The sequence below is a fragment of the Phaethon aethereus genome (assembly GCF_964289735.1).
Source record: "Phaethon aethereus genome assembly, chromosome: 5".
NCBI lineage: Eukaryota > Metazoa > Chordata > Aves > Phaethontiformes > Phaethontidae > Phaethon > Phaethon aethereus.
This window is the reverse complement of record NC_138579.1, coordinates 61824192-61838257: the sequence shown is the minus strand read 5'-3', so window position 1 is coordinate 61838257 and position 14066 is coordinate 61824192.

Genomic DNA, 14066 nt, shown 5'->3' with positions numbered 1-14066 from the left:
GCTGGCAACTCCTAATTTCAAGCTCAGAATCTCACAGGTATATTACCCGTGTTACCTTTTAAAGTTCTTTGTGGCAGCAAATTACTGAACAACTACATCATAATTGCATTAAAAAAAAAAAGGAGTTAAATAGATGTAGTTCCCAGTGGAAATTTAGTTTGACCTCTAACACATAACAGGCTGGAGTAGGTCCAGAAAATACCTACCTTGCAAGACAACATAGCAAAATCAAATATACCATTTTAAGGTTGATATTTAAGTGTGAGCAATCATTTTATCTAGTTTTAGAGTGCAATTTGTTGCATGTTTGCAGGAGCTGAATTGTAGCTATTAACCAGCAATACATATTTTTACCAGTTATCCAATGACTTGTTAACTGCTACCTCTCCAAACATGCAGATAGATAACTATCAAACACAAAATTGTCTAACACACACTTTGGAATATCTGAATCCCTGTATCATAGATACTTTTTTTGAGCTAATAAGTAATAAGTCAAGAAAAAAAGAAATCTGACAGTTGAAAGGAGTAATAAGAGTTCTGTAAAGGAATGATCAAAATTACCAGATAACTTGTAGGGATAAACAGCCTTTGGTAGACGAAGTTTCCATTAAGCTGCCTCAGAAACAGATGCTAGGATACTTCAGCATTCACAGGTTCAGGGCTAAACCAACAGTGACACTTTGAAGATACTTCTGATTTGAAGGGTGCTGTCCTTTGATAAATCAAGAGCTCCTAAGCCCTTCAGTAACCCCCCCCCTACACACTCCAGGGACCCTAGCCAACATCCCCCATCTTGTAAAAAATTCTAGTGTCCAAGGCTGAGCAAGTGCTATTATGGAGCAAACAACAGCAGCTCTGTTTGCCTTCAGAGCTACTGCAGCAATATTTAACTCATTGCTTCAAATAGGTCTCCGACTCTCAAAACAAGGACAATTCTGGTTTTAACAGGAAAAAGATAATTCACTGATTTGTCTAAACACAGATCAAGATGCTTAAAGATTTGCTTTCCAAATGCCAGGAAAGCCCACTGCACTTCCACTGAATGTTTAAATGCTAAATCCAGCAACTAGAAACAGTGTGCATGTACGTCCTTGTTAGAGATTAAATGGTCTGTTTTCCATTTTATCACCGACAAACATTAGGTCAACAACATCCTCCCCCCAAATTCAATCATATTGAGCTTATCACTCACAGGAAAGAGAGCACATGTATTTTCCAACCTCTCAAGCTTCAGCAACAAGTTCTGCAAAAATACAGCCTGACAAACTAACTTCTTCTTATCCCTCTGAGAGCTTGAACCTCGTACTAGCAGCAGTACAACAGAAAAGGGTCTACAAGTAAGGTGGAAGAAACATTTTGTTGGTGTATGTTCAAGAGATGAAGTCCATCTCGACATCAAAACTGGATGCACCAAATTTAAAAATATTACCACACATGCATACATCCACACCAGACAAAAATCGTTACAGAAGTCCCTCATATAGAGCTTCAATTGCCACACTGCAACAACACTATAGCAAGCAAAAAAAAAAAAAAAAAAAATCTAAGACCTGGAGAGATTCAGGCAACAAAGGAAGTAATATTTAACTCATCTAAACAAGGCTACTGCCAGAAAGACAAGCCTGGGTCATATCATGATATTGTGTCTCATTTCGTTTGGCCCTTTGTTTCCACAAAAGAAAATCAATGAAGGCTATCAGCAGAATGTCCACATTTTCAACCACCACAAGGGTCAATGATCTGCCCTATTTGGACAATACCTATCCAGCATATCACCAAAGAATGACTGTTTGTTTGTCTTCACGGTCCAAGGTTATACCCATTGAGAAACCTTATCTATGAAAGATACTGTTTTAGAAGATGAGTAGACACTGAAATGATGGAACAGAGTATTTCCTGTTGTAAACTGCTTTTGGTGTAAGTTAACCTTAAAGCATACTCATTCTAAAGTTCACAATCACATGGAACATTTGGGATTCTTCCCACAGCTAGCAGAAAGACAAGCTTATCCATGTTTTAGACTTCATCAACATTCTTATCTACTCTCTGCAAGGTCATTTTCTTTACTAGCTGTAAGCCACAGTGTCCTGCAGGATAAACCTGCCAAGAAAATTTAACACATCTCCAGGAGCTGGAAAACACATTGCCAGGTTAGGAAGCTAATTAGAACAACTAAGTTCTAAAGAACTAACAAAATGGGTCTACTGATTTCATATTAGCTGGCCAGTCTTTGGCTTATGCCTAGTAGTATACCAGATGGTAAATGTCTCACTACACACTTTCCAGACAAGTAACTGGAGTGGATTCAAGGTAATAGTAAGTTCCCTCATGTATACCTGCATACCTTTATGAATGATCTCTACGAATAAGTGAAAACACAACAAAACTAAATCGATCTGAAAGATCATACCTAGGTCAACACAACTGCAGAATAAATGCCACCAGAAGACCTAAAGATGTACGTGGAATATGGCAAAGTTGTGGCTGACACTCTGTATATTACAGAATTTCTGAAAACCAGCAGACCTTTCAAACTACTCATATTCTTCAATCCTGAAGAAGTTCAAAGAGACTAACCTACTACCAATGAAGAGATTTGTCTATTTTAAAATACCAATTAGAGTAACTAATGTAGTTAGGTCAAAGTTTACATAACTAAGTGTATAGCCTTAAGTCCACAAATAAAGTAGACTTGCTTTTTAAAAACACTTCTCCTCACTATTTCTTAACTACAGAAATATGCTAGATACTTAAAAACATTCCTCCTGGATATAATACTACCTCTGGCAGTATATACATTCAAGGTAAGGAGCATTATTAAATTGATTTAGGTGAGATTTAACAAATACTGCATATGAACTATTTAACAGCACTACAACCTTTTGATACCAAAAGCTAGATTGATACCAGACACCGGAGTAGTTCTGCAACCTCCTTTAAGAGCACAATGAGAAAAGTCAAGTACAGTATTCACTCAATTGCTTTAAGAAGACAGTGAATTTGGACCAACTAACCCATGACTACACAATAATTTATTAGCAGAATTCATCCCAACCCACAAATTATTTCATTTGCCATTTGAAGACACTCTTATGAAAGTAAGATACTTTGAACTCAGGGCTGTGCCTGAAATCATGGGGTCTTTAACCTCTTCTAACCCTTTAGTCTGAGGGGAACCTGACCTCTATGTGGGCCTCCATTGAGTTGATCTCAGCAGAACCTTGTCATTAGAGGTATTCAATGCATGTGGACACAGATACTTCTTACATACGTATTCACACACCTTCTTTCAGACAAAATTCTGATTTTACTACAAATATGCATTCACTTACGCTTCTATTTCAGAGGGATTCTGTACCAGATGACTTTGAAATTACTTTTGAGTAGCAAGCACTCTGTTCACAAAATACTAGAGCACTCCTCCCTTGCTTTGCTGTAATTAATTCCTTTTATAGTAAGTCCCCCCTCTGAAAATTAATTAAAGCAAAGTAAAAGGTTTTCACTATCCCTTTATAATTAGGTTAAAAGTTGATGTTTTTCTGAATTGTCTACTGTTTGAGCTTAGTCTTCAAGTGCATGTTGAAGGAAAAATAAAAAATCTCTTTTGGCATAATTAACCTCATTTATCCAAGTTGCACAAAAGGCATAGATCAGTTCAGAAATTAAGCTATTACACTAATGTACATACCACATAAGAACATTTACTATACTCCATCTCCAGTTCATGTGGAATCATGTTTAACACTTATATCCAGAGAGCTTTCAAACAAGTTTTAAGAAAACAAGAGGCAGGCGGATTCAAGATTTGCTGAACAGGATCATAGTTCCAGATAATTTTATCCAAGTTAATTACAAATCTGCATTAGAAATCTCACTTCTGCTTTTGGTTATGAAAGGATTAAAAGATAAAGCCGCACTGTTTATCAAGGTGATTGCATAAATCACGACTCTTGTTAACCCTGAAAGGAGAACAAAAGCTGTCTGAAGCACCTACCTACAACATAATGAACAGAGTAACACTCACAGTCGAAAACTACATAAACTGCTAAAGCTAAAAAAAAAACCCAATAAAAACCTCAATTCTTATTCATTGCATTAAGAAAATAAGTCAAAGGCATCAATTTAGCCTTCATATGAGAATACATTGATATCCAGTCCAGGTTATCACTAGGAAAAGTCTCAGCAGCAGGATTATTGCACCTATCACAGTGGTTACTGTGATACTGTCATTCTGCTGAGAGAGGAAAGCCAAAAACCAAGTTGATGGGGGGCGGGGGGTACGGAACAGGACACCACACATGACAAAAGCATTCAAGTGGCTCATCAGTTTGTTTAGTTTCGCTGTTAACAAGACAAATATAGGTAATTAAAACACAGATTCACATTCCTCATATTGATCAGACAGGACAAAATATAACAACCCAAAAACTGTACCTGCAATTACATTCTGTTCAAAACATCAGAAGGACAAGATAAGCTATCTGAGCTTGTCTTTTAGTATAATTGCCTTGGCATGTACTATTAAATTTATTAACAAAGCATTTACAATCAGAATACTTCATCAAGAACAAAAAACTCAACTCTTATTCCTCCCTTGTTTTAAATTATACATTACAGAGTTAGAAGGCTTGAGTCACATTTTACAGTAGACATTAGACAATGAATTTGAAATCCTAGGAATCAACACTTCAGACTTCTTCCATACTTTCCCATACCTTTTACAAATGAAAAAAAAATCCAAAATTATCAACCTCGCTGAGCCTCTCAGCTCCTCTCAGCTGAAGAGTTTCAGGTAGTTTAAGAAAGATTTGGCGAGGGGGGATGGGGGGGACACAGAGCAGAAACGTAATGCATTATTTGACAGATACATGTGAATGTTTAGTACTAACTCACTAACTATATTTCTGTAGGAAAATCCTCAAATGCCCCTGGTCATGTTTTACAAATCACAACTTCTAGTGCCTTTGTAGTAAAGGACACCCATAGTAAGTATACTCACAGCTGGTGAGCTGACTGTTGAACAACTCTAAGAGTCGTCAAGATTTTAGAACTCTTCATTAGAATTACAGTTAAGTCCTCCATAACTGTAACCAAGAACTTAATTCCTTAAAGTTTAGGTGTGCCATTTCAAAATTCTTCACGAAAAACTGCAGTCAAACAATGTAACATCTTAACATGGTGCAATTCAATGGCTTTCCAATGCAAACCAAGTAAGATACTTACTCGTCCGTTAGGGTCTTGCAGAAACTCCCAATAATTCTTCTTAAACCTAAAAATAACTCATTTATCTGACAACTGCTCTATCAAGTTGTATTTGAAGCTGATCACCTTCTAAAAAAAAAAAAAGCCAAAAACCACACAAGTTGACCTTTCTTTTTTCAACACATGTAGAACAAAACCCTGTCAAAAAATTAAAAGCCCATTTTAACAACTTTCTTATCTTTAAAAATAGGTTAAACACATACATAGTTAAAGCAAGTTCTACTAAGAGATTGTCTATGCATCCTACAAACAGGACAAATAAAAGTGAACACCAATTAAACAGCATGCATCAAGCCTCTGATTTCCTTCTCAGGAGAACAGAGTTATTTGCTCCACTCCAGTAGCTGATACTGATCACGTAGATGCTAAAGTGTCCAATCTTAAGTCGTGTTTACACTAATGGATGTGTTATTTGGATCTATCAATTATGCCTACTGCACAAGAAGCCCTACAAATTTACAAACATCAAGCTGAACAATGACATGAAAAGGTTGGCATGGAATAGTGAATAAATAGCTATCAACACCAAATGGCAGCTTAGCAAGATGTACTAAGCATAGTCTCTAACCACACTTAAAGGAAGAAAGTAACAGGGTACATCAACTGAGTCACACATTCTTCGAAAAAGCTTGGGAAAAGCTTAACGAAGGCAACAAAGAACAGTTTTATAAAAGGGCCTATGTACCCTGGGTTGGAGACAGTAGGAAAAAAGTAAACAGGAATACCTAGTCTATTCAGAGAGACAGTATTTGTTACAACTGTTTGCAGCTTCCAAACTTTAAAAGTGTTGAAGCTAAATAAAGCATAGCTGGAGGCCTGTATTACTGGGACACATCCAAAGAAGCATGGCCAGCAGGTCGAGGGAGGTGATTCTGCCACTCTACTCCGCTCTGGTGATACCCCCACCTCGAGTACCGCATCCAGCTCCGGAGCCCTCAGCACAGGAAAGACACGGACCTGTTGGAGCGGGTCCAGAGGAAGGCCACAAAACTGAGCAGTGGGATGGAACACCTCTCCTATGAGGACAGGCTGAGAGAGTTGGAGTTGTTCAGCCTGGAGAAGAGATGCTCTGGGGAGACCTTATTTCAGCCTTCCAGGACTTAAAGGGGGCCTATAAGAAGGATGGGGACAGGCTTCTTAGCAGGGCCTGTTGTGATAGGACAAGGGGTAGTGGTTTTAAGCTAAAAGAGGGTAGATTCAGACTAGATATAAGGAAGAAATATTTCACCATGAGGGTGGTGAAACACTGGCACAGGTTGCCCAGAGAGGTGGCAGATGCCCCATCCTTGGAAACATTCAAGGTCAGGCTGGACGGGGCTCTGAGCAACCTGCTCTAGTTAAGAAGTCCCTGCTCATTGCAGGGGGGGTGGGCTAGATGACCTTAAAAGGTCCCTTTCAACCCAAAGATTCTATGAAGGCACTAACCATTTCCAGCCATTAAAGGATTACATGAGATAAGTCCTCCACCAACAGACAAAGTACCAAACTAACCAAGTACAAGTTTTGATGATACTGATTCCTTTTCGTAAGTTTTTGTTTGTTTGCTTTAAGTTACTTGTCTGCAGGAAGCATTGCTGCTGAGTAACAGGCATACTGCACTGAACATAGACTCTCCTCAAACACTGAGTATTTTGTGACCAAAAAACCAAATACGCACACAAAACACACAATTTCTGGCTGGAGAAGCTAACCAAACCCGAAATCACTGCAATGATACAGCCACATCTTCAATGACATCTAGTACGTATTCTACCACTTGCTTAAACTTTCCAAATTGCTGTATAGCCACCTTAGTTTGTTATACATCCCTTCCAAGCACTGGAAGCACAGCGCTTGTGAGGAACTGAGTTCCTACAGGACCTGGAACTCAGAAACAGGAAGATGACAAACGATCCTTTGCTTTATGGTAGGAGAAGATTCAGTTTGGCCTCTCAGGAGCTAAGAGGTTCTATGGATGGACTGATTCTCCATTTGCAGAAGAAATGTTAGTACAGGTATTTCGAGACATCTATTACTCCCATTTTCAAAGATTACTCTCTCAAGCAAAATGATGGCATGCTGTTAGGAGTTAACACTATAAAACTGACACTCAGTGATGCTCTCCGCTCACATCTGGCTAGTAGGTATCCAGTACATTTTCAAAGTCTGAGGAACACTAAATACCAAGTGAGGAAAAATCCTTTGCTATTATAAAAGTTACAATTTTGCTTCAACGCTAACCTTTTACTGACAAGTATCAGCTGCTTAGAATGATTAAGGTGTCAACAAGTTGGGTTTTTAGTAACTATAGACAGGAAAAAAATTTATCATGTCCAGAATACACCTCTATGTTAGATAGTCACACTTCATGGAAAACAACTGCCCTACTGTGCTTTTACTGTTAAAATTGTCTCTAATAAAGCTTCATTAGACTTGCAGTCCAGCACAAGGTAAATAAACAAAGCCTAAGTCCTTGCAGTCAAAAGTTACAGATCTAGATTTGCATATTACTTTATAGTTCTGCAACAGCTAGAAGAAAAAAAAAAAAAACATGCAAAGTCAATCTTTCATATCGTTGTGGGATGTTTTGAATGGGGAAATGGCTGATTTTTAAGCCCTCTATATTTGAGGGGAGGATACAAAAACAGGGTAGAAAAGCTGAAGAGTAAAGATCCTAGAAATGTGCTGAATACTTAATCTCCAAATTGCTGAAATAATGGTAATTCAATTATGAAGCACAGACAGGATACGCAAACTGGAGGTCAAGAAACTCTAGCCCACTACAGTACAGATGGATGTCACAGGTAGTAAGACTCCTACATGCTCCACTGCTGGTTTAATTATTATTGAAACAGTTATTAAAGTAGCAAAAACTTTCAGTTGCTAAAGCTGTCAAGTAGGTTAAATGAAATTAAAAGCTTCTATTTCCATGGGATTCAAACTAGTTTCAATTACAAGTTTGCTACCAAACAGTATATCGCTGCAATTAGCCACACTTTAAACTTCACTCAAGAAAGTCTTTCTGCAGACTCACGCGGCTCCTGCTCCACAAGGACTCCAAGCCTCTACCCAGCTAGGGGCTGCTGCACACACCAAGAGGTATCACAGCTTTCACTCTATTTCCTGGCGCATGGACCCATTGAACTGGGATTCCTGTTTGAAGAAACGGACCGCTTCGGTTCTCTCCCCCATACATTTTTGTAAGCGGGAGAGAAACTCGTGGCTTTTTCCTGTAAGGCTATTCTTTGCGCTAGCCGCAACTACACGGGCTCTGGGAAAGGGGAACTACTGTGGCAGTACTGGGGGAAGCCGGAGCTGCTTCGCAGGAGGCCCCTCCAGCGACGGGAGGGCAGAGCCGACGGCGAGGCGGACGAGGAAGAGCGCGGAGAGGTGGGTGGTACCCTCCGGCCCCGGGACCCGCGGCAGGTGGAGCGCGCTGCCGCGGACTCCAGGGCTTTCGGCCTCGCCTACGCGAGAGCACAGCCCGGCGCTGCCGAGACAGCCGCTCGGAGAAGCGTTTGCGGTTATCCCCTTCTCTAATTATCGATCCCGACAACCGAGCTCCTCCGCCTGTAACGCGCCCCCGGCCCGGCCGCCAGTCTGCCACCACGACGCACCTCAGAGCCCCCCCCCCCCCCCCCCATCCCCAGCGTCTGCCTGCCTGCCTGCCCGCCTCCCCTCCACGGCTCCCGGCGCCCTCCCTCCCCGGCAGCCTCCCGGAAACGCGCGGCGGCGGCCGGCTCCCTCCCCGCTCCCCTCACGGATGGCGGGAGAAGATGGAGCGGCTCAGCCTGCGGCCCCCAGCCGCGCCGGCCTGCCCCGACTTCCCGCCGCAGCTCGAGCGGCCGCTACCTGCTCCGGGTGGCGTCCCTCGCCGCTCTGAGGGGTTCGGACAGCGGTCCTAAAACAGCCGCTCCCGTTGGCCGTTGCGCACACGGTACCCGCCCGCCTATTGGCTCCTCGCTCCGCCGCTCGGAGCGACGAGGACGCCGGGGGTTGGCGGCTTCCAGGAGCCCCACCCAGTGCTGCGGCTCGGCGGGTGGGGCGGCTGGGCGCGTGCGGGGGCCGCGTGCGGGGGCCGTGGGGGGAGCGGCTGTGATTTGCGCCGCCGCCTCAAGTCCGCGCGCGCGCTCCCCCATCGCCCCCCTCCGCGACGGCTGGAGCTTCGCGCGCGCCCCCCGCCAGCGGTCGCCGCAGCCGGCGTGCCGCCCGCCCGCGAGCCTGGCACGGCGGGGGCAGCCTCGCCGCGGTGGGGCGGCGTGGTAGGCGCCAAAGCGTCCCCACGGCGGCCTCCATCCCCACGGTGCTGTGAAACTGGACCCCCGCCATCCCCAGGCCTGCTCCATCGCGGCGTGGCGGCTGACCGCTGTCCCCCCGCGGGCCACCACCGGGGGAGCCCGCCCTGCTCTGCCGTGCTTCCCGCCACACGGGCAAAACACGGGCCCATCGCACGGTTGTACGTGTGTATGTGATGTGCCGGGTCGCTTTGTACATCTGACATCTGAGATAGGTGCCCACCAACTCATCAATTGCCACTGTGATTTCACTTGTTTCTGTTAAATTTCTAAAACTTAGAATATTGAGATACTAAGTCAATTCGTCCAAAAGGCCCAAAACCGACAAGAGGCTATAGAAAGCAACCATGGCCTCTGTAAAAGCTAAACCAGTGATTAGGGGAGGTAGAGAACGCCTGAGGCAGAGGTGGACCATTCCCACTAAGCTGGCATTTCCACAGGGAGCAACACCGGAGAAGTTTTCAGCAGCTTGCACCTACAAGCCAAACGCCTGAGGACTCCGTGCCAAGTTACATGTGCAATGTCAATATTACCAGCTCTATCCTGGCTGAAACCAGGACAATATTATTGATACACATTGTACCTGTGCTGCAAAACTCATTGCACTCCACTTACCTCACCGTTTGTTACCAAATGCTGCTAGGCTACAAAGCAACATGCCATTATGCCATGCCTGTCACTATATGCCGTTTGTTTCACAACTAAATACTGCAGACATGGACATGCATCAATTAAAAAAAATAAATAATCAGGCATTCAAAAGTTAGGAAACACCCTATATAAGCTTGTGCAACCCATATTAATTCAGGTTACAGTGTATATAAAGTATTGTATAAGAATTGTTGTAAACACAGCCTTTGCTTATGCAACTGCATATTAGTTTTTCAGAATGGCTTCTGCCTGATGCAGGCCATGAGAATGGGAGCTGCGCTCACATAATCCACAGAGGTTCAATAATGATTTTATCCTTATTGTTAGATGTGTACTCTCATGATTTATGTACTCCATGCTAGTTAAACCTAAGTACTTCTAAGTACCTAAGTACTTCTTGACAGAGTACTTAGAATCGCATAACTCTCAACTCTTTATCATAGGTGTTAGTGGACAGTTTTCCAAAGACACCATTCCTCAGAAAATAACTGCTTGTCGAAGCTGAAGCATTATCCGATCATCTGCCATATAGGAAAACCAACTCAGGCAGTGCAAAGATTTGAGTCCAAATCTCCCACATTCCTGCTGAAAGGTTTTACTACTTTGTTGGTACACTATTACAGCACCAATGTTTCCTTTTTTGTTCTAGTGAAATCCTGACATATGGTAGGCAGCCCTACTGACTATAGGGATGAAGCTTTTTCATTTCAGATTCCCCAGTATGGAAGAGTCCACTGCAGCAGAGAGGTGCAGATACAGAATTGCAGTCAGTGCACATGAACTCTTCAGAAAATCTATTTTTAAAAAAATCTCTATTCGGTATATCCAAGTTAAAGTTTCTCAAATTATTACAGAAGTTAAATTTGGGTGCATTTTTCAGAAGTCACTTTGTAAAATGTGTCTGTAACACCAAATGGAAGTAGTGGGGAAGATATTAGTAATATTTCAATGAGGGCACAGCAGTGTGTTTTGTCCAGTCTCAAAACCAAAAATGGTGGGGCTTTAAACCTTGTCTGTAATAAATACCGTGTCATCTGATGATTGTCATAGCTCATTAATGATGTTATAATGCAATGACAGTGCATTAACTGATGCACTCAATATAAATTGTTGTTTATAATAACAATTAAGCAATTTTGGTATCAGAATTTTAAACCAAATTTCTTGGCAGAAAAATACATGTAATAGTTATCAAGCATGTACTCTGTAGGCTGAAAATACCTAATCAGTGGGGTCTCTGAGTGGCAAAGTACAGCATGAAAGTCATGATTTTCTTCATTTTTGTGGGTTCTATGACCTCCATACCTCCAATGAAAAGATCACCATGCCATCATCATACATCAAATACGTGCATTACCACAAGCTGACTTAATGGAAACACAGCAGAGCACAGTATCACAAAATTATTTCAGATGCCATCATAATAAAATAAAATAAATATAGAGTATTCAGAGCACATGGGTTTGTATTGATCATCGGTGCAGTATACAGTTCTGTTCAGTGAACTCAAAATGTCAACATGTCGCCATGTACTATTATGTGTCTGAAGCAGTCTTATACTGCAGTAGGATAAAATGTCTTGATAAAGCAGAGTATTGCAATGATACAGTGTGAGTTCACAATGCTGTAAAACTTCTTCAGGATCTCAAGAGCCTCAGAAATTGTGGGGATACTGTGAGACATAATGATCTGATTTTCTTCCAGATTACTCTTTCAAAGTCACAATTAATTTATCCCTCTTAAATTATTTATCAGCAGGAAAACATCATGGTGACATAGTATCACGATGCGTTTGCATTTTAATGTAGTAACATACAGTTGCTTCACAAAGAACCTACCAAACTGGTTATTCAAGGTAGCATTGTGAATTTTTCATCACAGGAAAAACTGAGAAGATAACAACACAAATGTGCTCTGGTCTGGGAATGCTGAATAAATTATTAAAAAAAACCAACATAGACTTGCATTAGCTAATATTTTTTTAAAAGCGTTTCAAACTATTATCCAACACAAAGAGGTGGTGTGACACAAGGTTATAGAAATGGATAGATAAATAACTACAAGTGCCTGCATGGCCAAATCTTGATTTGTTATCTGTGAGAGTACGAAACAAACACCTACATACTCACAATTAGAAAATAAAAAAAGAGAGACGGGCAACAAAGCTGCTGAGGGGTCTGGAGTACAAGTCTTATGAGGAGCGGCTGAGGGAACTGGGGTTGTTCAGTCTGGAGAAGAGGAGGCTGAGGGGAGACCTTATCACTCTCTACAACTACCTGAAAGGGGGTTGTGGTGAGGTGGGTGTTGGTCTCTTCTCCCAAGTAACTAGTGATAGGACGAGAGGAAATGGCCTCAAGTTGCACCAGGGGAGGTTTATGCTGGATGTTAGGAAAAATTTCTTTACGGAGAGAGCAGTCAAGCATTGGAACAGGCTGCCCAGGGAGGTAGTGGAGTCACCATCACTGGAGGTGTTCAAAAAACGTATAGACATGGCACTTTAGGACATGGTTTAGTGGGCATGGTGGTGTTGGGTTGATGGTTGGACTTGATGATCTTGAAGGTCTTTTCCAACCTTAATGATTCTGTGATTCGATGAATAGGTTCCCCAGTCTCCCTGCTTTGGAAACTGAAAAAAGTGTCACTGGCAGAAGTGCGAGAGGACAACTGCGAGACCAAAAACATGGAGTATCATTAGAAATGACATCTATGCTACAGGAACACAGTGTTCATACAGAAACCTTGTTTCTCTGTGCGTAACTTCATCACTTATATACCTCAGAAACAGAACTGTTTTCATGCAAAAAATAGTCATGAATCTTTATTTCAGTCAGCTGCAGACATATTGTAAGGGGTGGGGTTTTTCTGCATAAACTAAGGCATGTATCTACCACAAGCAAGCTACTTGAGGGCTATATGGATGCTTACTTCTATTTCTTGCTAAATGCAACACATTTAATGAAATGATTAGTCAACAAAAAATTCACTTTCTGTGCTGCCAGAATTATGTGCACAGGCAGTTTCTATTCAGCAAACTTACACTCTCATAATATTTCATTTGTGCTCATGCTGATAGAAGTTAACAGCCATACCTAAAGAAAGTGTTTATAAAGGGTATATTTATGATGTTATGAGCATTAACAGCTCTTAACCTCGAGCTACAGTGCATTCCAATCACCGTAGTATAGGCTGGAATTTGCTAACTTACTTCTCTATGTGATGTGGTACGAAAGATACCAGAGAAGCTCAAAACAGGAGCTTTGTATGAGCAGTAACTAATACAGTTAGAACCAGTTGTTTTCTAATTTCAGGTACTACGGTTCCAAGATAAGGGTCTGATCAAAGCTAGTTAAACCAGTTTAGGAAAAGTCCAGGAACTTATTTTCAGCTGTGTATTAAAGCCAGTTGGAATATTTAAAGATATCTTTGGATTCAAAACAGAGCAAACACCTCATGAGAGGAAACTTACAATTTTACTCTCGAAAGAACTAATACAGTTTTTGGTCAAATGCTGCTTTTGTCTTTTACTAGTGAATTAACTGACTGAGCATACCTATTTAGTGTTCTGAGTGTTTTTTAAATTTAGTCTTGAATATATTTAACACATATTAGGTATCGGTGTACAAATTGGATGGGTAACAAAGATACTGTTTGCAATTGAATGCATTCTGCTACTTTCTGTATGTTTTCCATGTTAATGTGCTAATTCTTTGGTTTTCAGTAGCAAATGTTAGGTTTACAATGTATATTCGGTAAAGATTACTAAATCACTAAACCATAGAATGGAGGGGACCTCTGGAGATTGTCTAGTCCACCCCTGCTGCTCAAAGCAGGGCCACCAAGAGCAAGTTCATCAGGGCTGTGTCCAGCTGGGTTTTG